Genomic DNA, 26394 nt, shown 5'->3' on the forward strand with positions numbered 1-26394 from the left:
TACTCTTCGTCCCAAACGTGGCAATTTTGCTTGTTTACATAGCCATTGAGCCAGAAATGGTCCTCATCGCTGACAAAATTTGGTTCGAAAACATCGGAACTTTTTTGGAACTTTTTAAGAGCTCATAGAGCGAAGCGATGTCGCTTGGGAGGGTCGACCGCCACAACATATTCTCCACAGAACGTGAATTTTCGTAGTAAAGTTGAACGACATGTAAACGTTGTTGATGAAATGCCAAACAATACCGAACAAAAATAATAATGACAACTTGACACGACTCTCGCGTGATCTGTCAAAAAAGGGTTATTGGAAAAAGTATCTCTATTTGGATCACTTATACGGTAAACAGTATGAAGTTAGCTACGGAAATACTCAATAAGGTCAGATGTTGTCAACAAATGAAATTACTTAGTGATATTGGCTTTATGTATATTTTATGGGTCTTGCAGTGGAGGTTTATCGCTCATCACACCCGTGTAGAAAAACCATCGAGTTTAATATATATGAAATAATTATTTGGCTATTAATTTGCAGCAGTAATTTAAACTCCCGTGTTAGCCAAGCCATTTTAATAACACAAAATATTTATATACTATACAAGTTTATTGTGATGTTTATGGATTTCAAACAATTTACTAATTCTCACATGATCTTCAAAACGAACAAAGGTCAATATACTTCAGAATTTGACAACTATTCGCACACATAAATATATAACATATACCATAGCTAATATACGAGTGAAACATTTATTATTTGCAACAAAGAAAATATAAAACAAAAACAATAATTACCTGCCGACAAAGAGAATGACTAAAGTTCGATTGGCTTCTGAAAACGCACACGACAAAAATTTTTCACGTTTTCGGAATCACATTTGTTGGTTGACACATTTTTTCTAATGAAAACAAAGAGATTGTTTGATTTAAAAATAAATATGTAGATTTGTTTAAAATAAATGTGTGGATAAAATAAAAAGCTAAAGATATATAAATATATTTGTGTTGTGTGCATAGATTTCACTTTGGGAATGTCGACTACGCGATTTCGCACGGACTCGTTTGTTGCTACAGGATCGAAAAATAAGGAACCAGCTCGGGTAGATTACATTTGTCTCGCCTTTTTTTAAGCTGGAAACGAAGCTGAGCACTATCGAATGTTTATTTCTATATTCTCAGTTCAAAGTCATTGTCAGATTATGTTATTTTCCTATTTTTTGTTTCGACTTTAGATTTTTCCATTGTATGTATTAGTGGCAATCAGGTCACTAAACGTGTGCAGTCGTTATCAATTGTGCTATATATAAATATTGTCAGCATTTTTTTAGTGACAAAGTAATCAACAAAACTCAAGAATCAACTAGAAGTGATTTAGTTGTTGTTTTTTTTATAAACTTGTTTTTTTGTTATTCTTTTATGTTTTTTGTTTTTTTTATTGCATGATTATAATATTAGAATTTTGGTGCTGATTTTGGACAGCTGTGGAAAAGTTGTGCTGTATTGAAATTTATGGCTTTTTACAGGTTTAAGATGCAGTTATGTATATTTTTATTGAATTGTTTATATTATCTGTACATATGTATATACATAAATATGGTATGTTTCTTTTGGTTTTTTATTTTTAATAATTAACAAATTAATATTTTTAAACAAATACATAATATTTAATTAAATTTACTATTTAATTGAAAAAATTAAATTAATTATATAAATTAATTATATAATTTACATTTAAATGAAATAATAACAAATTTTTAGTTATTAACAAATTATTAGTTTTTAACAAATAAAAAATGTTTAATTAAAAATTTATTTAATTAAATTTACTATTTAATTGAAAAAATTAAATTAATTATATAACGAAACTATGAAAGTAAACACATTTAAATGAAATAATAGATTAAAAATAATTTGAATTTGTTTTATAATTTATAGCAATAAAACCAAATTATAAAATAATTTTAAATATATTTTTAAATTGAATTTTATTATTTTAAAATTAAATTGAATTTATTAATAAAAAAAATTAATATATAGTATTTTTTGTTGGGATTTTTAAAACAATAAAAATATTTAATTACTAAACTAAAAATACTCTAAATACTCTAAAATTAATATCAATTCAAATTCATATATAATTTTAAGTATTTATTTATTATATTAAAAAAAAAAATTTAAGTAAAAATAAATTTTGTTACATACAATATACCATTTATTAACTACAACATTTGTTGCTAAGGTTTTTAATTCAAAAATATTTAATCAGAAAATAAAAAAAATTATTTAATTAAAATTACTACCTAATTATTTTATTTATAACTTTGATAAAATAATTATGAAACATAAATTACGCAAGTAAATAAATTTAAACTATATAATCTAAACTTAAGGTCCAGCAAAATTAAAGAATAATTTTAAGTATTGGTTTTAATTAAAAAATAATCTTTTAAGGAAAAACTAAATTTAATTAAAGACAATGTATTATACATAATATATAGTATTTATTGCTGAAATTTTTAAGTAAAAAAATAAATAAAGATTTAATTAGTTAATTACAATATTTTAATTTAATTAAAATTACCAAATAACTAGAGCAATGAATAAGATAATTACAAAAGGTATATTACGAAAGTAAAGAAATTTAAACCGAATTTAATTAGCTATGTATATAATTTCAACTACTAAAATTTAATCAAAAAATTATTTTGTACAAACCTCTTTAAATGTTTCATTACATTTTTTAGATATAAAAATTAAAAAAAATAAAAAAGAACAAAAAAATAACTTTAATTAATTATATAATTTCAATTAAGTAATGTGATCTGAAAATAATTTTTTTCAATATTTCGTTAATTATTTTTTTATTAAATAATATTGTCATTAATTAAAAAAAAAATAATTAAAGTTTGATAAATTTATAAATAAATAAATAAATTGTGTAAATTAAAATAACAGTTCCTTACAAGTTAGTTATTAATAACATAAATTTCCTTTTAATTTCTCTTAATTAATTTAATTTAAAAATTTATTGAAGAAATAGTTTAATGCTCTTTTTAAATATCTCGTTAAATTTTTTTCATTATAAAAAAATAAATATTAAAAATAAAAATTCTTAAAACCACATATTGTAATTAATAAAAAAATTAAATTAAAGTTTGATAAATTTAAACAAAAAATTAAGCTTTAATGTAATTAAGTGATAATTTGAAGTAACTGTCTTTAAATATTTCATTAATTTTTTTGTTAAATAATAATTTTTGTCATTATTAAAAAAAACTAATTAAAGTTTTATGAATTTAATAAATTTATAAATTAATTATTTAATTAATGGGTAAATTAAAATAACAGTTCCTTACAAGTTTGTTGTTAATAACATAAATTTCTTTTTAATTTCTCTTAATTAATTTAATTAAAAAATTTAATCAAGAAACAGTTTTAATGGTCTTTTAAAATATGTCGTTAAATTTGTTTAATTATAAAAAATATAAAAATAAAATACTTAAAAACACATATTGCGATTGAAAGAAAAAATTAAATTATAGTTTGACAATTTAATAAATTTATAAAATATAAAAATAAATTGGAGAGCTTGAAACAAAAAGTTAATTAAATTTATTGAAATTAATAAAAAGTAATGTAATTAAAAAAAAATTTAATTGCAGTATTATAAGTTGAATAAATTTTTAAACTAAATTAATAATTTAGATAAAATTAACAGAAAATTAATAAAAAGTAATGTAATTAATAATTTTAGAAATTTTTTTATTTAATTTTTTATCAAATATATATTTTTCTTAATTTTAATTAAATTTTTTGAAGTTATTTTTTATACTATCTTTTAGGTAATTTTTGTTTAATTTTATCAAAAAATTTAGTTTAAAATTTTTAATTAAAATTTTATATATATAAATTTTTTATTTTAATTTTTTGGTGTATTTGTAATATTTTGTTATAAAATTTGGCCAGCAAATTCCTCTATTTATACACACTTTTCGCGTTGGATAAAGCTTATTGAGCCATAAAAAATTATTACAATTTTTATATGCTTATGTGTGTACTCCTATAATCGTATATTCAAAAAATGAACGGCTTACTTTGGCTGTTCTGTAAATAGCTGTAAAAATATGTTTACAGTGTTTGCTCTGCTTTTATTATTATATTTGATAAGTAGCTAATTAGGTGCAGTCTAAGTCCATATACATACATATGCAATATGAAAATATGTATGACATTGTTTGCTAAAAAAACTGTCTTTTTTAATCTTTTGACATCATATAGTCGTGTGTGAAAACAAATCGCTGTCAAAATGTATATTTTTATGACATTTCTTCATACGCATAACGGTTGTATATTTTATGGCCTCTTGCCATGGAATAAATGGATTGCTCTAAATTTGGCATAAGCAAACAATAAAAACTGGAAAACATCACGTTTCACCGTTATACGTTATAAAGTGATTATAATCGCATCAAATTATATATTTAGTATATCTACGGTTAAGCCATAACTTTACCACAAGTAAAGTTAGTACGCGGCACAATCCCCAAGAATATTTGTATCTAAATCACAGCTAATTATCTGGCTTATTATATAATGCATCGATTAAAATAGCTTCTTGGGCCACTTGTTGGCGATAACAGCAATATAGGTTAATAAGATCGTATATTTCATATATTTATATATTTTTTTTATTTTATTTTTTTATAATATGAGTATTTGCTTGCTTATCAGCGCCTAAAGTGAATTATCTGTCGAAGGGGATGTACTTTTGGAGCTCGATGATGTGCAAAATATTAGTAGATTATATATAAAAAGATAATAGGCAAGCATGCACTTGCGTTTTCCGTTAAACTGTTGTTTCCTGGATGACTGCAGCGCCTGTCATTATAATGCTGTTGCTAAGTAGAAGTTGAGGACACTTATCTGGCTAATATTGGATTTTAATATCTAAGGCCATAGGTGTTATGCATCTTTTCGAGTTTTTACCTCTATCTTTACCTTTCTACGCTGCCTTCGTAAAGTAGTCTGCTTTAGATGTTGCCGGCAGCTTAACGGATTTCCCGGCAGTAACCGATAAAATTTATCGAAAAAAAGAAAGTTATCGATATAAATAATTTTAATTTGAACTAAATTTATTGAAAACATTCTTAAAAACACTTTCTATGCAAAAAATAATCAATTATCGATATTACTCTATCGATAAAAAAAGATAAAATTAAACTTTTGAGTTCAATCGAAATAATGATATTGTAAGTGTTTTATAATTTTTTTTTAAATATGATTAAAAAAAGTTATTATCCGAAAATTCAAGCTCATAAATAAAATCGTACACAATTTTTTGAAAAAGAAGAAAATTATCGATAAAAATGTTTTTAGTTTGAAATAAATTTATGTAAAATATTCTTAAATAAGCTTTTTATGCAAAAATAATCTGATATCGATATTCATTTATCGATAAAATAGTTAAAATTAAGCTTTCATTCATTTAAAAATTACCAAGATTTATAGAAAACGAAGAAGTTATCGATAAAACTATTTTTGATTTGGACTAAAATTATCTAAAATATTTTTAAAGAAACTGTTTCGCAAAGAATCATTTGTCGATTTTCAATTATCGATAAAAAATATGAAATTTATATTTTAGGCTCAATTGAAATAAGAGCCATTTTAATTTAGTTCGAATTTTTGTTCGAATATGATTACAAAAAAGTTTTTAACCGCAAACTCAAGCTGATAAATAAAGATCGTCCAAAATTTATCGAAAGAAATTATCGAGATTTCTAATTTGAACTAAATTTATGTAAAACATTTATAAAGAATATTTTTATGACAAATATAATGATTTATTGACCGTATTAGTTTTTTAGTTTTAAGAAAACTATCGATATTAGTCATTCATTTGAACTAATTTTGAGAATGTTATAAAAGTAAAATTTCTTGTTCAAAATTTTAAATTGGCGAATATCAATTTGAAAATTCAAACTGGTAAATGGGGATTAGAAATAAATGCTCTAATGAAATGGAGAATTATCGATATTAATCATTGATGTTAATCGATAATATTTAGTATCTTTTGTTTGAAATAATTTAAAGCATGTTATAAAAGTAAAATTTCTTATACACAATTTAAATTGGCAGATATGGATTTGAAAACTCGTATTGGTAAATATGAATTAGAAATGAATGTGGTATTGATATAGAAAATGATCGATATTAGTGATTCATTTCAACTAGTTTGGAGCATGTTATAAAAGTAAAATTTCTTGTTCACAATTTAAAATTGCCAGATATCGATTTAAATTTATCGATAACAATTTTTATTATCGATAAATAATGTTTTGTTATCGATTATTTTAAGATAAACGAAATTCCAAACTTAAAATGTTATGGGCTATAAAGAACAAGTTTTTTTATTAAAATACTAGCAAAACTTTATGTTCACATAATAATACAAAATATCGCAAAAATATCGAATCGTTTTAAAATGTATGTACTTCATCCTTAAATGTTTTTTTTATATTATCAACAAATATGCTAAAATTATTGTTTATCTTACGTTTTAACTAAAAAGAACATTAGAAATCTATTAAATATGTATTAAAATGTCGATAACGATGTCGTTTGTTTTTCAGCAAAAATGCTTGATCTTAAAAAAGTTTGAAATAATGTTCAAATGTATATGAGAAGGAAAGTATTTTCTAGCTTTAAATTGCATTTGAAAAATATCGATAGAAAATTATCGATTAAATAAAATGGAAAAATATCGATATATTTATCGATTAAATTTTATTGTTTGCGTTAATATTTAAAATTAGTTACGAAAAGTGTTTTGATTAGTACTTTGCTTGGCATATAACCATTTATATTTATAAAATTTAGAAAAGTTTAAAAAAAATTTTTGTGAAAAAGAAAACGTTAACTTCGCTTGCACCGCAGCTAGAATACCTTTCATAAAAATTTAATTGCTAATGCATGAAATTGTATTTTTTTAATACTTAATTATGCGGTCTTATTTGTCAAACTGTAATTGATGCAGCTCAGATCACTGTATTTAGTGCCTAAAGCCATTTGATATTTTATTGAATAAATTAGTCACTTGTTGATCTATTAGACACTTCATACAGTTAGTCTCTGTTGAATAGCAAACTAATTAAAATTTAAAAGCTATACTAGCACAATGAATAGCTTCTGCAGCACATTTAGTATAATTTATGCATTGGAAAGTAAGTTCCCATTCGTAATTCCGCATTAATTGCACCTAAATCACTTGCATAAGTATTAATGAGTACATAACAGGGTACTTATATATACATATCGGCGCTTTTGTGGGTACTCGACTAACTTAAACTCGGCATTTGCATTTTGATTACAGACTACGCTGAAAAATCTAAATAAGCGCCCATCAATAAAAAACAAAACAAAAAAATTATATACTCAAGCCTTTCGCTTAAAGCTCGCTGTAAAAGGCACAAAGCCAATTTTCACGTTTTAAATAATTTCTGCGGCCATACTCAGCGTTTCTTAATCATGGTGATTGTATGTAATTGATTTAATTTAGTTTAATAACTGTTGTTGTCAAGATTTCTGCCAATAAAATAAATACATTTAATTCGTTATTTATTTGCTTATTTTGCAAATTTTGTCCTATTTGCCTGGCAGCCACTTATTGTTGTGAGCGCTCACACTATCAACTGATTATCGATACAGTATGTGCATAAAATATCACACTTTAGCTGTCAACGAGTGGTTACACTTGACTGTTTTATTTATGGTGCACACTTCTTATACATACATGTCTAATTGTTTGCGTCTATTTGCCTTCATCTTTAATGTTTTAATACTTTGTAGTTAATAATCGAAACCTTTGAATGAAGTGGACGGACTTGAAGTGCGTTCGCCTTCGATTGTAAGCACTACAAGATTTTCATTTTGTAATTTGGTTTGCTTTCGTAATTCAGTTTAGTACTCAATGTACGTGTAACGTTGCCTGCATTCTGATTACATAATTGTACTGGCACTGTAATCAATTAACAGCCGTGATAATCAAACATTTATACTCTTTTTGAAGTGATTTTTATTGCACGAGTGGGTGCATTTTATGAATTTGATTTAATTTTCGATTTATATTTTTATTGCAGGAAAAATTATTGCTAGTAGTTTATTAGTAAAGGGTGCTTTTTTCGCCGCTTAGCACTTTTATTTTATATAAAGCACACAAAAATAAATGAAATGTTTGGTACTTAGGCATTATTAGTTCCCAAATTTTATAACATTTGATTTAAAATAGCATTTCTGACATCTAGTTACCAAAACTTTGTATTGACCCATTGACAAAAGGTGGGGACTCTCACCGAGAGTGATCCTCTAGCTCTACGACACCATTGTCAAGCACATTATGTTCTATGGAGTCTTTATCTGCTGGAGAGCTCTAGAAAAGAACACACTTGCAACCATGGCACTTAACACCATCTTGCACATAGTGCCCGCAGACATCGTCGGAAGGTGCTATTAGACTCGAAAGTTGCCATTAGACTCAGAGAAACTGAGTTCTTATATCTCAATACTTGGATATCCTAGCCAAACCGAACTCTGTCGGCTCCTTCTCTGCTCATATACTGAAGAGGAAGTTGTGGGTGGGAAGAAGCCGTTGGAGGAGAGGGGAGGTAAGCTTCTTTACGAATAGGTCAAAGTTGGGGGGGAAAATGGGTGGAAGGGTTTACTGTCAGGAGCTCTCTATCAACTCCAGCTTCAGATTTCCTGACTATTGCAGTGTCTTCCAAGCCGATGTTGCAGCCGTTAAGGTAATAGTAAATGTACTGCTCTGAAGTGCAGCTTACTTTATAGCGGTGTGCATGTATTCCAATAGCCGAGAGCTTTATGGTTTTTAACTCGCTGACTATGCATTCAAAAATAGTCAAGGCTTAAGCTTCTTCCATGTTATACTTGTATGGATGTCCGGTCACATCGTAATCGCCGGAAACTCCAAAGCCATTTAGTTTGTTAAGGAGGGCACACTTTTCTCAATTTCATCCGATTGGAAGCTCGACGGTTTTTCGATGTTTTCTTGTGTTCTGGCGTTGATCGTTTGGACTTCCAGTAAAGCTCAGCAAGTGCTGGTCAACAAACAAGTTTTTGAATCATCATCGATCCTTCGAACTACTGGCATTTAGCAAAGCCAATGTCGTAGCAATTGTAGGTTTTTTGACTGAATACTGTCCATTCGAATATCTCGATAGACACAACTTTGGTGAACTAAGCAGAATTGCTGAGATTGATATTAACTGCCTTAATAAGTTTGTGATAAGCTCAAGAAGCTTCGTCAATCTATGAGTATCTGGCGCTCCACCTTTAGGAGTTTATGAGCAACGAAAAGGGCGAATATCTGCCCAAGTAAGATCCATCGATTTGGGATCAACCCTACGACCGAACCTAACGTGACCTGCTAGGATCGCACTACAAGTATATATTTTTACTTCTCTTAAACGGCTTCTAGCTCCTTAGAAGTCTTCTTAACCCAATCACCATATTTCATCGAATTTGCTGCATACTTTTCAGTGTAGATCTCACTCAGTGCCCACTCAAAACAAACAACTTTCAAGTGGCTATCCTCTATAAATACAACACAACAATAACGTCCATAAAATAGTCGATATTATGCAATCTGTGAATCGATTAGGCACACGTTTTATGATTCCAACAGTCTGACTTCGTTCGCTTATCAGCAGTTAATAGGCCTAAATCTTACCTTTTGTGACTAAAACTTTGAAATAACTTTATTGCCCACTGCGTTACGATAACGGACGGCATACATTTATTGCCCACTTTATATTAACGAAATAAAAGTGTAATTTCGTTCGATTACTACCACCCTAATACGCTTTCTTAATGTTTAATAATAGCTTCCTTATATAAAATATTTTGGTTGATAAGATAAATGTAGCGTAGTTAAAGATAATTACAGACTTGCGGAGTGATTTTTGTATATTTACAGTAACTTAGCATAATATTTGCTCAATTGATAGCAGTGACCTTACTTTTCATTTTAAGTGTAAGTGAAAAGTGCGATGGCATTGAATTTTATAACTAACAGCGTTGCCATACAGTTATTTATATATGAGCGTCAGTGCATTAAATTTTGTAAGAAGTGAAAGTAAAATAGAGAGGCTAAGTTCTTAGTATGATTAGATCTTATGGTCTCAGTTCTAGTCATTCTAAGAACCTAGTCTTCACTTGTAAAATGTCTCTCCATGCTCACTGCATGAAATTGTAATGCTTTCTACTTTTGCCTCGCTTCAAATGTATAACAATTTGAATTCGTGTTTGCGGCTGAGTGCACAATTCTATGCTAGCGGCTCTATGGTTCCTTTTTTTCTTCTCCCAAATCATCTTCAAAAAAAACGTAAGTGTATTTGTTTAACCCTAAAAGTATGCAAGGCAGTTGGGTTGAGAAATTTCTGATTTGCACGGTTTCAACTAAACTTATCGCACTAAAATTGCTAAAATTCCATTTCCGCTCTAATGTTAATCTAATAATAATTTAGCGAATTTATTGCCTGAGCAATTTCACTCGCCGAGGGCATACAATTATCATTATTTCACTGTGAAATCAGTAAATTTGGTTTGGTTATTTTTTATGACCTGAACCAACTCATTATTATGCACTTATGAACACATTAACATATTTTCTTTATCAAGCCAGCTATTACTGTCTATTTAGGTGCTAATTGCATGCCTTCTGCGGTTGTCACTTTTAACCAATAAAATAATAAAAGCTCTAACTTCCGGTGGTAAAAGTAAGTGCTGCTTAGGAGCGCCTGGTTCACCACGAATAAAGAATCTGTTTCGGCTTGCTGTGGAACTAGTGCAAATGCGTACATTTAGTATGTGATCTGTAATGGTTTTGAGCACTGTTGAGTAAATTTTCTAATTTTGTACTCGACGTTGGCGAAATTTGATTTGAAATCTCCTGAAAAGATAGAACGAGAGCCCTCCCATCTTTCACTCTTGCTCCCAGTACTATGATGAATTTCAATAGCATGCTTTACATGTAGAATCTTCGGGCATAGCACGTTAGGTAATGGTGGTTAGGCAAACACCGACATGAACCCACTTTTCAACTGTGTAAGAAGGTTTAAGGAAAACATGGAAAAAGATGGTGAAAGTATGTTAGCTACGCGCAACACTCTAAATATTTATACCGATGGCTCGAAAATGAACGATGCAGTTGGTGCGGATATATACTGTGCAGACTTAGGCATAAGGCAGCTTTTTAAGTTGCAGGACCACTTCAGTATATTTCAAGCTGAGATCTTTGCTATTGCGATAGCCGCCGGGCTGCCCTCTAATGCTCCGGCAGGCAATTCCAGAGTCAACATCTACGCAGACAGCCAAGCAGCAATCAAGGCAGTATCGAGTATCTGCCAGAAGTTTCTTGGGAAGCAGGGTAGCAGTGGTAAGTGTTGCCAGAAGCAGGCAACTTCACTTCTAATGGGTGCTAGGCGACAAAGGCTTCGAGGACAATGAAATAGTGGACAAGATTGCCAAGAATGGTGTACGGCTAACGTCCGAAAACAAGAACAACATTGGGCTGACAGTTCGTGAAGACTGTAGGAAATGTCTACAGCAAGGAGTCATCTCTTTTGCACTTGTCCCCCATTGGCAAGACTACGCTGTGAGCATCTGGAGTCCCCACGGTATGATACACTGAAAAAGTTATCGATAGTGAGGCCGCAGAGCGCATGCATCCTAAAGGATGACTACTCCCCATGGATCTACGAACTGAACTCCATCTGGTATCGCAAAAGACCGAAACTGGTCTATGCGTGACTTATTAGTCTACTAGATTAACCTAACCTAACCTAACCAGTAACACGCTGAACGCTATTGAGGCGATATGATCCCTATTTGGATATATAAAACCAATGACCATAAAACTGCTTCTACAGATTACTGTGTGCGGTCTTGAATCAGGTTTTCAAAAGATTCTGGCTCAATGTCGCAAAAACGGTAGATCAACGTGACGATCTGAGTCGATATAATCATGACTCTCTCAGTTTTTGAGATATCGCTCCGAAATTTTGCACACGTCCTTTTTTCACCAAGAATCTGCTCACGATATCGGTTTACTATAGCATATAGCTGCCTTACAAACAAAATGACCGGCAACAAGTTTTGTATGGAAAACTTTTTCGTTGGACGAGCTATCTTCAAGAAATTTGGCACAGATTATTATACAAGGTATCGCTAAAATCTCAGAAGAAGTTGTTCAGATCGAATCTTTATAGCACATAGCTGCCCTACAACTAACCGATCTAATTAAAGGTCTTTTATGGAAAACTTTCATTTGTGGAGGTATCTTCACGAAATTTGCCGTAGATTGTCAGCATCGTCTGCAACACTATAGCATTTGTTATATGTTTTTAAAACCTATCCGCCAATAAAGTGTCAAAAGCCAGTAAAACCTAAAAAACTGAGACACATTATATTTAGACCACTACTGGTCCAAATCAGACTAGTACCGAGTTAGTCCAATATATCACTGGGTGTTGGTTTGAACGGTTTATATGCCTACAAGTGTTTATCTGTGCGCCTATGTGGTCGTAGCTGTTTTCAATTGCACTTTTCTAGTAGTCAAATAAGATAGGCGGCACAATTATTTAGATTTGTGTGAATTAGTTCTAACTGCTTTGATAAACGGTAACTGGTTGGCGCGTTTATGGCTGAGCAAATAAATAGATAAAATAACAATGATATTTTTAGACACTAGATTGTTGAGGCTGGCAGACGGGATTATTAAGAGATTTTCGGACTTTAAATCTTAGATATTTACACTTACATACATACAAACACATTTTATAGTTTACATAATTGTGTTAATTAGTATGAAATTTGAGCATGTCATGTGACATGTGTACTTACGCATAAGCCTTATATGTATGTATATATGCATATATTTATATACATATGCATATGAAGTAATAATCATACAATCAAGTTTTAATCATACGCCACGTGACACTGATTGGGTCTGATCAATAAAAAAAAATATAAAATAGGTATGTTTGTTAGTGACTTGTGGAGGTCCATCACTTTATTTGCTTGGAGAGAAACGGTGCATATACAGATTGTTGATTTTTGATTGGGCTCAAATTGTGGTTAATAGAAAAGCGTGTTGATTCACTATACTAAAGTATGTCACCCTTGATCGTTTATTATTTCTGTTTCAAAGAAGTAGCTGTGGTGATTAAGTATTTCACAGTATCAGCAGTATTAGGACCTGTTAGATCATAAAATTTCGCTGTTTTGCCGGGAGAGCCCACAAAAGGTATTAATTGTGATTTCAAACATCCCATTATGCACTTTCTAAGTATTCTAAAAGCATGATAACTCTAGATTAGAGAGTTAGCTAAGATTAGATTAGGTAAATTGACTGATTTGTCGAACTGGTCTCGAATAATCCCAAGTGGACAGCTAGAGACGCTTGGTAGAGTATTCTTACTTTAGAAATTAGCCGGTATTGAAATCGTTCTATAAATTTATTATCCAATATGATTTTTAAATCTTGGTATTCCAAGTGGCATTATTTTTTATCATTTCGGTTCACTTTCGACAATTTATTAGTCGTCGAATTTTCGAGTTTAATTCTCTTGTACGAAACTATGTACTGGTATCTGTGATCCAACAGTCACAAGTTGTCGCATTTATTTGGTAAAACTGTCGCTATCGCTTCAAATTTGGACTGGTGAGGTCGTTCCTGTCCCATTCATAGAAATGGGGATGATACGAAGGCGCTTTCAGTAAATTCTGTGAATCTGACCTGGTATGAAATATTAGCACCATTACCCATAGATAAGGTTATGTTAGGTTCAATGGTTGATCAGATGTCATAAGTCGACATAGTTTTTTGGACAATACCTGTCTTTTAATTATTTGGCATCAGCTCACTGGGATGTTTGAAAGTGTGAGGTCTCTGGTGTAGAACCCATACAGCTAAGAAATATTAAACCTTATTGAGAGCGAAGAGCTCACAAAGGCTCTTTGAACTAAAGGAACTTGCGACATAGCAAAGACTAAGAGTAGCAGTAATCATGATTTCTTTAATATAGATATAATGTCGAAATTGTATCAGTTAATGAGATCCAAACTTATTTACTTAGGGTTCCCTTCGGTTTTTGGTCAACCATCGCATGCGATGCTTTGTAGTCCTTTGCAGTGAAAGTGGTGCTGTAGTTTGTTTGTGCGTATAACACCGGTCAACACGATTTTTGGGTCTGGCATCTACATGTTAAATTTTAGTTTCTCCTATGACAAAACTAAGGAAACAAATTTTTTCCGGTTAAAGTTTGCTTTCGTAGAAATTAGAGCAATTTTTCGATGATTTTTATATTTTTTCCACAATTTCACTATAGATTATAATTAGAAAACTTTTTTTTAGATACAAGAGTCGTTTTTATTCAAGATGTGTGATAAACAATAATATTTAAATGCAAAATAACAAGAAATTACTGTCTAAAAGTGAATATTTTTTGTATTTATTTTATGCTCATATGAGTTCTCTCGTATTAAACCCCAAATAATTAATATTTAAGTGTTCTTCAATGTCTAGAATCAGAATTCAAGCATGAGAACAGAAACCCCAAAAAAATATTTTTTTTGTTGACCGGTGTAATTGTTATAATTCTTTGAACGCAGTTATGTTCTAAAATTTTTGTTTGTTTTTGCTGCTGTAGCCTTTTTATATAGATTAACTAAACACATTTCTCTGTAAGTGCTTTGCTTTTGTGTTACGGGTTTAACAGGGCGTATAAGTAACCTATGTAAATGCTGAACATTTTAAAGCATTCAGGTAGTTTTTATGGCAGCCAAAAAAAGACGATTTTGGGGCAGCAAAAAAACAAAAAACAAAGTCTATATTAATTGTTTAAAAATTTTGAAAATATATTCATTCAAATTTTCAGAATATTCAGTAAAATTGCTGAAAAAGTAAATATTTTTCGAGTTATATACGATGTTTGATGGCGATATAAAAAAAGTTGCTTAAATGAAACCAAAAAAAATATTGTCCATACAATGTTCTACAGTCTTAACAAATGCAAGCATTTACAAAATGGTGGTCTTTAAAATAAAAGTCAAAATGTAAAAAAATCTATTTTTATTCAGATCAAAAATTGGCAGGTCATTGTATGGAGAGCTACATACATACATATGTGTATACAGAATATTAAAAAAAATTTGTTAGTGATCGTATCATTTGTCTTCAAGTTATCAAATTAAATAAACTAAAGAAATGTTTCGAGAAAAACGCGTTTAGAGATAAACTGTTTGCCTACCTTGACTGTTAACTGCTGAACTTTGAAAAGCTAAAACTCAACTCAAAACTTTGAAGTATTCAATTAGAATTTTGTTATTTTTCAAGAAATTTACTATCAATTTATGCAAAAAATTAAAAGAATGTATTTCTTCGTAATTTCACATTAGGCACAGCTTGGCCTATCCACATGTAAGCCAGAAAAAACGCATTTTTTGTAATTTTTTTAAGAGGGCTTTTATTTATTAAAATAAAGTAAAAAGTAATGTACATGTAACACAAAATTTAAAGGTATGTTTTAATTTACTATCACTGACTGTTATTCATTTCGATTCATTTTGAATTTTTTTTATTTATCATGCTCCTGTAGCCGATCTTCAGTAGGACCTATGAAAAAAGGTGCCCAGCGGTGACTAAGATTTTTCTGCTTTAAATTACTTTAAAATCTAAAAAGAAAAAAATATAATTATAATAGCTGAATGCAGGTAATCAAAGAGGAACTATTGAGATTTGAAACAAAATGGTGTCAGGTCAAAAATGGTATTCAAGCGATCATTCTTCTTCTTGTTTGGTGTTAATTATCCATCATTACTCGACAAGTACAGCTTAGAAGGTCATGCACAATTTTCACATTGATCTATTCCGCCGTTTTAGCGAAGTTTTTCTCAGAAAAAATAAAACAAAAAACTCAAAAACTTGGCTAAATGAATTTTTCACAAACATTTTGAGGTTATTTGAAAAAACCCTTTACGTAAAAGTTATAGCTCTTTTCATTAGCTACAACATTGCCTTATAACATTTTTCTATAGCACCCGCAGTTTTGCCGGGAATCGAGATAAACCATTCGTAACCCTTAAAAATACAACCACGCTTCTCTCTTTCCTTTTCCCGAACTCACATCGCTTGTAAATTAATGGGAAAGGGAAAGAAAGCAGAAAAGGGGGAAATTCTTCTTTCTTTCCCTTAATGTTAAATTTATCTTTTGTTTCCAATGTACTTTAATCCACATACTGTGAATTTCTCTCTTTTTTATAGCAAAAAAATTTGCTTCAGTGAATATTCATAAGCAATAAAGCGATAAATTATATATGAAATATAAAAATTATTTTTATATCCTTTATAAATTTATTGAGCTAACAAATTTATTATTATAATTTAATATTTCAGCTTGCTCTAATTAATTTTATTGCTTTTTAATTGTTATACCATTTAATGTAAGAATTTATGCGCCATATCATTTCCCTTCTATCACAATTCAATATAAATCAAATTATTGGCGCTGCTACATTCACCCATTAATTAATGAGAGCTATCAATCTATAAATTGAATAATAAAATGACACTTATTTACGCTCAGCAATTTTTTGCTGTATTACCATATAACCATATAAAATGCTAACTTGATTATTCTATCGGGTGATTTTTTAAGAGCTTGATAACTTTTTTTTAAAAAAAAAAACGCATAAAATTTGCAAAATCTCATCGGTTCTTTATTTGAAACGTTAGATTGGTTCATGACATTTACTTTTTGAAGATAATTTCATTTAAATGTTGACCGCGGCTGCGTCTTAGGTGGTCCATTCGGAAAGTCCAATTTTGGGCAACTTTTTTCGAGCATTTCGGCTGGAATAGCCCGAATTTCTTCGAAATGTTGTCTTCCAAAGCTGGAATAGTTGCTGGCTTATTTCTGTAGACTTTAGACTTGACGTAGCCCCACAAAAAATAGTCTAAAGGCGTTAAATCGCATGATCTTGGTGGCCAACTTACGGGTCCATTTCTTGAGATGAATTGTTCTCCGAAGTTTTCCCTCAAAATGGCCATAGAATCGCGAGCTGTGTGGCATGTAGCGCCATCTTGTTGAAACCACATGAGTCAACATTTAAATGAAATTATCTTCAAAAAGTAAATGTCATGAACCAATCTAACGTTTCAAATAAAGAACCGATGAGATTTTGCAAATTTTATGCGTTTTTTTTTTAAAAAAAGTTATCAAGCTCTTAAAAAATCACCCGATATTATGAATATGTACATATGTATATATATGTGGATGGTTGCAAATAGCAAAAACAAAAGAAGTTATAATACTCCTCTCAGGTGCATTTTTTATATCATAAAAGAGTATAAAAATATCTTTAGCTTGATTTTGATGGGCCAGTTTGTATGGCAGCTTTATGGTACATATAGTGGTCCGATCTGAACAATTTCTACCAAGATTGTAGTGGTGTCTTAGATAATAATTAACCCATGCCAAATTTCGTGAAGAAATCTGCTAAAATGAATGAGCTTTCCATACAAGGACTTGAGTTTGATGAGACAGTTTGTATGGCAACTATACACACGCTATTTATGCCCGTTTTTTCGAAGGTGGCATCTTCAAAGATACCGCCATTGTTCCGAACTATATGTACTATTCGTATTGGTCGCTAAAAATACACCTCCTTTGGCACCACGCCTCAGTAGGAATTGCGCCACAGTACGCCTACGGCCCACGGCCCAAGGGACTGCCGTTAGTTATTACATCGTATGGCCATGGGCTTGTTCGCGTACCGATCCATATTCGCGAAAATGTTTGATTTTTTACGATCGGTGCGCGAACATGTTTATCGTGTATGGCGTTGTCGGCGCACAAAATCTCATTTCTCTCGTGTCGCCGAACAGTGAAGATCGCGGACAATGCCAAGTGTTAAGGGCAGCCTGCTTTCGAGGCTGCAAAAAATCGATTTTTTTGAGGATTTTTTTGGGAGGGAAAGAAATAATTGATTCAAGCGAAATTTCTAGGCTTTATAGTTATATATTTGAACATCTTTCACAAATTTTTTGGATACGAAATCTTTGATATTCTGCCTTTGGGAAGCAATTACCCGATGCATCTCGCATGTACATTTTTCGGACGGCGAGCAGGATGCAGGTCGCAATTTCTATCGGAAACAAAAAATTCAAAGAGATTCATATTTTTTATTAATTTATCTTCTAGTTAAACTAAGAAAATTCCAAAAAAAGTGTAAAATTTAAAATTTTATTAAAAATTGAATAAATAGTGGCTTTTCAAAAGAATTTTATTTTATGGTGTTTAAAAATATACAATTAAAACTTGACTTTTCTTAATATTTTTTTAGTTTAAATATAAGATAATTTTATGTCAATGATAATAAACTTTGCCCTAATTCCATACGACGTTTATTTTTTTTCTATCCTGCCCGCCAATTAAGAAATCGTAAAAATGAAAAACCGAGAAATAACGCTTCAAAGTTTTCGCTTTTTGCCTAAGCGCTTATACATATACATAGTGTAAGAAAAATAAAAGTTGGAATAACTTATTAACGAAATACAATTAAATAGATAAAAATGCTACATTAGAAATAAATTCCAAGAAATGTTCCGATTGCCTGTCGCACATGTTAACTCTGTGAAGAACGAACGCAAAATGGATTTGTGTGTCGTGTATGGGCAAACGAATTCATACCGATCGAACGCACTTGTGTGCTCGTGTATGGGCGCTATTAGCCAATCGGCTCTTCAGTCAGGCATTATATGTAGTCTGGTTTATCCTTCTGTTTTCGCTGCGTTGCCACTTTTTCCTCCTAGTTCTTGCATAGCTATAGCTGCCCACTCTGTCACTCTGTCCCAGACCACCTTCGATTGGATCATGTAAGGCACTATATTCTCCGGCGTCACTCGATCGTTTATCAGGTTCTCTACTTCAAAACTCTCTTTTTCATACTTTCGGCAGGAAAAGAAGATATGCAAAACGTTTTATACGTGGCGACCTCTAGATTCTTCCTGCTTGCAATTAATACTGCTTCCGTCTTTTGGCCAGCTAGTTGAAGCTTTGTCGTCGCATGATTGCACAGAGCGTCTGTGATTAGACTAATTTCTTTCACTACCACGGTCACTGCAATTCCATCCGCGTATCCAATAATTTGTACCTCCTTGTGTCATGGGAGGCGCATCACTTCATTATAAAATGTTCCACGAAAATGGGCCCAGGCCTGTGCCTTGTGGAACTCCGCCCAACATTATACAGCTTTGTGGTCCTTCGTCTGTGTCATATAGAAGTACCCTGTCCGACAGTAAGTTGCAGATGATGTTCAGCAAATAGATCGGTGTTTTCTTTAGCTAGAAGAGTCGATAGGCCGAGTTAAAGGCATTCTTAACATCGTGTGTGATGTGTATTTTCATAACTGTGTACAGGCACGGGAATATGTATATATACATATATGTACACGCGTATTTATATTTATGTATGTATGTATATATGTATGTATGTCTATCTATATAGGAATGCATTATCATACTGATAGTGGAATAACCACGAACTTTCAGGCTTCACGTCAGCGTTGGCAAACTTGCGCGTGCAGACTTGTGTTGTCACCTTTTTGTTGTTTGATTGTCAAGTTATTTTTGTTGTTGTTGCCCTTAAGTTTCTTACTTAAACTTTGTATCATACATATACACATGCAATAGCTGCCTATACACCACTCAGCTGTTTATTTACAGTTTTTGTTGTTGTCGCTGCGTGATTTGTTTGCTTTGTGTCAAGTACACGTGTCCAACGTGTAGCTTGGGCATTACTATTGCTCGCATTTTTATTGTACATCAAGTAATGTGAACTTAAGGAAGAGACATTTTTTGATACTTTTTTGATTTTTTTCTTTGCTATATACCCAGCAGGAAAATTGTCAAACTAGATCGATTGTGGTTCCATATGTAACACTATTGTTATTTCGCCTTATATAAATATATTTGGTATTTATGTCAACTTATGATTAGAGAGCTTGCATTATATCAAGAGCTATTTACGAATCGTTCCGGCATCGAAAGTTTAAAGAGAAAATACTTCAGAGAGCTATAATGCTATTGGTTGGAAGCGACGGTCTATTAGCCTAGTCTGCAGTGTCGTCTATTGGAGACATAATGCGATCATTATCAAGGTCTTAAAACGTTTGAAGATACTTAAAAAACGTTAGTTGTGTGCGTTTTTTCTCATGAGCATGTCATGGCGCCAAAATGTAGGCAACATGTTTTATGAGAACTGCCTGATGACCAGCTAAAAGTGATTAGATGGTGGCGCAGTGGTGGCCGTTAACAACCGCTAAAATACTTGTTTATGTTTAAAAGTAATTAAAAAAAAATCAAAAGAACTTTCTTCAAATAAATTTTACCATTTCGACTTCATCTGCAAAGATATGCTTGCACTTAGCGCGTGAACTAAACTTGCCTTTTGTGATTATGTGCAATTGTCTATACTTTCGTGCAAATATGATCGCATTTTATTTATTCTTCATCCCCTTCAACAACAACAAAAATATTTTCGCGCTATAAAATCCAATTTACACGCACTTGACGGCATTCAGCGTCAAGTTGATGGAAAGTTTTACGCAATCACTTTATAATTGCCCGCATCATAGGCAATTTAATGCAAGGCAAAACAAATTAAATTGCAGAAAGCGCAAAAATAAAGCGCAACGCCGTCCACAACGCGTAGCATAACACTAGAGTACAGTAACATCGCATTACAACAAAAAATGCGTGAGATCAATTGATCGATAGCCGGGCAATGAGTGTGAATTGCGTTTAAACTGCAATTTGTGTCACTGATTGAGTCAATCAGCAATGTCAAACGATTTAATTTGCACTATCTACTAGGCGCATGCGCACACACAAACATACAGTTATAATGTAGTATGTGCATATTTTCAAATTTGGCATATATTATTACGCAAGGCACCGCTACAGTCTAGGAAGAAATTGTTCAAATCGGACCACTAAAGCATATCCAACTGGAGGCCTCGTATGGAAAACTTTTTCATTTGACGAGCTATCTCCCCGAATTTCTGTACAGATTATCATCTGAGGCACTACTCTAATCTCGGAAGAAATTGTTAAAATCGGACCACTATAGCATATAGCTGTCATACAAACTTGCCGATTCAACTGCAGTCTTTGTATGGAAAACTTTTTCATTTGTCAACCAATTTTCACGAAATTTGGTACAGATTACTATCTGTGGTACCATTATAATCTCCGAAGAAATTGTTCAAATCGGACCACTATAGCATATAGCTGTCATACAAACTTGCCGATTCAACTGCAGTCTTCGTATGGAAAACTTTTTCATTTAACAAGCAATCTTCACGCAATTTGGCATATATTATTATCTGAGACACCACTACAATCTCCGAAGAAATTGTTCAAATCGGACCACTATAGCATATAGCTGTCATACAAACTTCTTCTTCTTCTTAATTGGCGTAGAAACCGCTTAAGCGATTATAGCCGAGTTAACAACAGCGCGCCAGTCGTTTCTTCTTCTCGCTACGTGGCGCCAATTGGATATTCCAAGCGAAGCCAGGTCCTTCTCCACTTGGTCCTTCCAACGGAGCGGAGGTCTTCCTCTTCCTCTGCTTCCCCCGGGGGGTACTGCTTCGAATATTTTCAGAGCTGGAGTGTTTCGTCGTCCATCCGGACAACGCGACCTAGCCAGCTGTAGCCGCTGTCTTTTAATTCGCTGAACTATGTCGATGTCGTCGTATATCTCGTACAGCTCATCGTTCCATCGAATGCGGTATTCGCCGTGGCTAACGCGCAAAAGGACCATAAATCTTTCGCAGAACTTTTCTCTCGAAAACTCGCAACGTCGATTCATCCGTTGTTGACATCGTCCAAGACTCTGCACCATACAGCAGGACGGGAATTATCAGTGACTTATAGAGTTTGGTTTTTGTTTGTCGAGAGAGGACTTTGCTTCTCAATTGCCTACTCAGTCCGAAGTAGCACCTGTTGGCAAGAGTTATCCTGCGTTGGATTTCTAGGCTGACATTGTTGGTGGTGTTTACGCTGGTTCCAAGATAGACGAAATTATCTACGACTTCAAAGTTATGACTGTCAACAGTGACGTGAGAGCCAAGTCGCGAGTGCGACGACTGTTTGTTTGATGACAGGAGATATTTCGTCTTGCCCTCGTTCACTGCCAGACCCACTTTCTGTGCTTCCTTGTCCAGCCTGGAGAAAGCAGAACTAACGGCGCGGGTGTTGAGGCCGATGATATCAATATCATCGGCATACGCCAACAGCTGTACACTCTTATAGAAGATGGTACCTTCTCTATTTAGTTCTGCAGCTCGAACTATTTTCTCCAAAAGCAGGTTGAAAAAGTCGCACGATAGGGAATCGCCTTGTCTGAAACCTCGTTTGGTATCGAACGGCTCGGAGAGGTCCTTCCCGATCCTGACGGAGCTTTTGGTGTTACTCAACGTCAGTTTACACAGCCGTATTAGTTTTGCGGGGATACCAAATTCAGACATCGCGGCATAAAGGCAGCTCCTTTTCGTGCTGTCGAAAGCAGTTTGGAAATCGACGAAGAGGTGGTGTGTGTCGATTCTCCTTTCACGGGTCTTTTCCAAGATTTGGCGCATGGTGAATATCTGGTCGGTTGTTGATTTGCCAGGTCTGAAGCCACACTGATAAGGTCCAATCAGTTTGTTGACGGTGGGCTTTAATCTTTCACACAATACGCTCGATAGAACCTTATATGCGATGTTGAGGAGGCTAATCCCACGATAGTTGGCGCAGATTGTGGGGTCTCCTTTTTTATCATACAAACTGGCCGAACAAAATCAAGAAGAATATTTTTTTATACCCTTTTATGCTATGAAAAATACACGTGTGAAACGTATTATAGCTACGGTATAGCCGTAATGAACGTTTTTTCTTAATTTACTTCAATTTAACTAAGAAAAAAGTGTTGCTTTCCAATTCACTATGTGCTCAACCTTATTTTTGTGAAGCACACCCTCTTTCGATACATTTTGCCATAATAAATATTAGTTGTATACTTCTAGTTAAGCATTTTTCAAATGTCAACGGGAATTGTTGTCACACGTGCACACACGCATATGAATATGTATATATTTATTTGTGTGTAACTGTCAATTCAGCTGTGGAATGCGCGTGGCGTCAATAATGAACGCTTCTAATTGCATAAGTACACAGGTACTATATATGTATGTATATACATAAATTCAAAGGTGTTTGTGTGTGGATTTGCATGCGCAAGCAATTGGCAAGTGTAGCTACTTGATACGGCCTGCATAATTTACTACATACACATATATAATCACAGAAAAATACATATGTATATACGCGCTTACAATCTGATAGATAAGCTTTGATCAGTTGAGGAATAGGAAAGCGCCGTAAAGTCAAGGGGATCAAGCACTTGAAAGCAAGCACTTCAGGGTGTATATATGCATGAGTGTATATGTATAGATTTGTGTTTATTGTTTAGGATTACGGTTAGAATTGGCATTTTATGGCGTGATTTCCTACTATTGATGTTTATCAAAGATTTATTGTTTTGAATTGCCCTAAATCGCTCGTTAAATGCGAGCTATTAGCTTTCTTTAATCTTGATCCTAAGTGCGCACACACACATATGTAAATTATAAACAACATGTATATTTGTATATGCATATGCATATGTGTATTTTTAATCTCTGCCGTCAAATGCTTGAGCTTATCTGGAAAGTATGCAAAGTTTGTGTGAAAATTTCCAAAAGTCATTTGGAGTAGCCGCGTGTCAGATAAGTGGCGCTGTGCCACAACATTGGAGGTAAACTGTCAAATAGCAGCTGACTTATGACAGCAAACAAACTGTCAAACAACATCTGACAGTAAACAATTGACATAGAGTTATCTTGCGCAGACGGCAAGCTGTCACGCGGTCATGCCTGATGGTGGAAAGAAAATCTTTGTCTACATTTTAGTTGAAATTTTAAATAAAGTTTAAAATTACAAATAAAAAATGCAATAAATACATAGGTCACAAAAATGGTAGCACAAATATGTTGATTAAAATATACAAAATAAAATTAAACAGGAAAAAACTGCTATTTTTTGAATTAACCTCACTTAATTAAGGAATATACTGCATTAAAAATAATACATATTTATTTTAGTAATTTTAATACAAAAACTGAAGGCTCATACATACATACATACATGCTAAATGTATTTTAGAAAACTATTTGTATCAATGTGTTCCTTTTTTGGTAGGCAACTTTTTTTCCTTTTTAATTGGAGGGGAACGATCAACACCGCGTACAAAATTGTGTCAACTTATTTTGTTTTGCAGAACTTTTAATTACAATCTCTTGCGACTCGCTAAATATTTAGAAATCGATTCTAACTGATATACAGAAAATCTATATTTTTCAAATTTATTTAAATATTAAAAAAAAGTATTTTTCAGGTTTTCTTTTAATTTTCGGAGTTTTTTTTAAATAATTTCTATTTTTTTTGGATGAAAAAGCATTTTAAATTAAATTATTCTAAATTTTAATACAGTAACAATATTTTTAACAAAGTTTTTACAAAATGAAAATCAATTTAAAAATTTTTTAACCACATAAATTTATTAAAATATAAAAAAAAGTTTGCAATATAAAAATAAAAAAAATATTTCAATAAAATTTGCTAAAAATGTGTGAAAAAATAATTTTTGTCTTTTGAATTTTCAGTAGAATAACATTGTTGTTTTTTAGAATTAAATAAAATAAACGAAATACAATTTTTAAGAATATTAAATAAATAACAATGAAATTTTGAAAAAAATAAATTATAAAATCTTAATTTTTTTAAATCTTAATATTGAACACCATTACAGATTTAAATAAAATCTGTGCGAAATTAAAAAAAAAAATTAATTTTATTTACTTTAAAAAATATTTCACAAAACTGTTTCAATTGAACCAACATACTTGTTTTCGAAAAATTTAAATGATTATCTACTGCGAATCGCAAAACATTTAAAGCGTAGAAATCGAATCTAACTGCTATACTATTTTCGATTTTTTTCAATAAAAAAAATTATTTTTAATTTTTGTTTAGATTAAATTAAAATATTTTTAAGTAAAAGTTTTGAAAAATAGAATATTACTTTTTTTAATGAAGTTTTCGAAAAATTAAAAATCTAATACAACAATTTTAACTAAAAAAATATATATTAAAATATAAAAACAAAAACAATAAAGCTTGCGAAAATTATAAAATTTTATTTTTTAAGCTTTCCTTTTTTTAATTATTTTTTGGAAAAATGAACATTATAGATTTTTTTTTTTATTTTATATAAAATCTTTGTTTTTTAAATTTTTAGTAAAAAATAAAATTGTTGTTTTTTTAAATATTATTCTTTTTTGTATTTTTTTTTTTTGAAAATTTAACAAAAGTATATAGTTTTGAAACACAATTTTTGCAAAATAAAAAAAATATATAAATTTTCTTTACTTACATATGTATATTCCACAAAAATATTTCCCTTCAATTGAGTCAATATGCAGATATTAGATATATTTTTTTTACTAGAAATAACTTTATTTTTAATTTCCAAAAATAACTGGACTTATTTAATTTTCGAAGTTTTTTTAAAATAATTTATCAAATTAATTTTTCTTAAATAAAATTTTTGAAAGTGTTATAATTATTTTTTTCTACAATTTTATTAAAAAAAAGTAGGTACTTTAAAAGTTATTTAAAAAACCTTCGAAAATAAACAAGTCCAGTAAATCTTTTACAAATTAAAAAATAATTTTAAAAAAATATAAAAATAATAAATGTTGTTTTTTAAATTTTTCAAACATTTTTTGAAAAACTGTATAATGCTACAGGTTTTTTGAAATAAATTTTTTGTTAAATTTAAAAACCTTTTAAAGAAAATTTTAAAAAATTTTGAAATTTGTATAATTGTTTGTTCAAAAATCTTATAAAAAAAATAACTGGACTTTAGAAGACCATAATTTTATAAAAAAAATGTTTTAAAATTTTTTGGAAAAATATTAAAATAATAATAAATGTTTTTTAAATTTTTCTTTTTTCAAACATTTTCGAAAAACTGAATAATACTACAGATTTTTTGAAATAAAATTTTTGTTAAATTTAAAAAAAAATTAGAAAATTTTAAAATTTTTATAATTGTTTGTTCAAAAATTTTATAAAAAAAAACAACTGAACTTTGGAAGACCATAATTTTATAAAAAAAAATTTGAACAAACAATTGTAATAATTTCAAAATTTTTAAAAATTTTCTTCAGT

The 26394-nt window shown here is 31.0% G+C and overlaps 1 protein-coding gene across 1 annotated transcript in view; it reads left to right on the forward strand.

Moving 5' to 3' along the window:
- Nucleotides 1–26394, forward strand: part of LOC120771363 (aquaporin AQPAn.G-like) — a 46027-nt gene that overhangs the window by 9885 nt on the left and 9748 nt on the right. The gene's annotated exons all lie outside the window — the stretch shown is intronic.

This window comes from Bactrocera tryoni, chromosome 3 (genome assembly GCF_016617805.1).
Source record: "Bactrocera tryoni isolate S06 chromosome 3, CSIRO_BtryS06_freeze2, whole genome shotgun sequence".
Taxonomy (NCBI): Eukaryota; Metazoa; Arthropoda; class Insecta; order Diptera; family Tephritidae; genus Bactrocera; species Bactrocera tryoni.